This window comes from Sinocyclocheilus grahami, unplaced genomic scaffold (genome assembly GCF_001515645.1).
Source record: "Sinocyclocheilus grahami isolate Dianchi unplaced genomic scaffold, SAMN03320097.WGS_v1.1 scaffold857.1, whole genome shotgun sequence".
Taxonomy (NCBI): Eukaryota; Metazoa; Chordata; class Actinopteri; order Cypriniformes; family Cyprinidae; genus Sinocyclocheilus; species Sinocyclocheilus grahami.
The window spans coordinates 178,372-179,200 of NW_015506036.1; positions in this window are offsets into that span (position 1 = coordinate 178,372).

The window sequence follows — 829 nt, forward strand, 5'->3', positions numbered from 1 at the left end:
GCTCTGAGTTTTCTCAGCAATCGTGTCCACAAATGCATTAAATCAACAAGCTGGGGTGCTTTGTTTGTTTTCACAGTATATCTCACCCTCACTTTGTATTGGATGATTGGTTTTAGATTTCCTGCTAGTAATGGAAGCCACTGCAGGAATGTATTAGCAGCGCCGCAGCACATGCTAGCGAGACAAAAACATACAGGCAGAGACCATGAGGAACGTGTACATGTAGTGTCATTTGAACACCAAAATGTTTCTTATTTTAACTCTTTTTGAATCAGTGCTAAGCATATAGAATTGTTGTAACTCCTGATGAACCCTAAAGATGCGGTCACATTAAAACTTGAACTTGATGCAATATCTGCTTTGGAAAATCTTTCGGCCTCATATGAATTTCCAAATTGTATGGATTCCTATTGAAATTACTGGGTTTTGCCACCAAAAAAATAAAAAAATAAATAAAGAATCACTAAACATTGCAAAATGTGAATGCACCTTAAGAATGGGTCTGGAGAAACCAGAAAAATAAAAAAGTTGGACTTATTTAATAAGTTTCCTTTTGAGCAAACATTTGCTTACAAACATGTGAAATATGTAATGTGTAGCAGGCTTATTGTTGTTAGCTAAAACTATAATCATAAAAAATAATAAGAATTACTTTAAATAAGCAATAAAAGTTCACTAAATGTAAAAATTATTTTATTTTAGTTTGTTGCCAAGGCAATATATTTTTTTAATTTGTCGTTTAGTTTAAGTTGAAGTACTAAAATAACTACAACTAAATAAACTAAAAGTAAAAAATAAAATGTAACAGTGTGTGTGTGTGTGTGTGTGT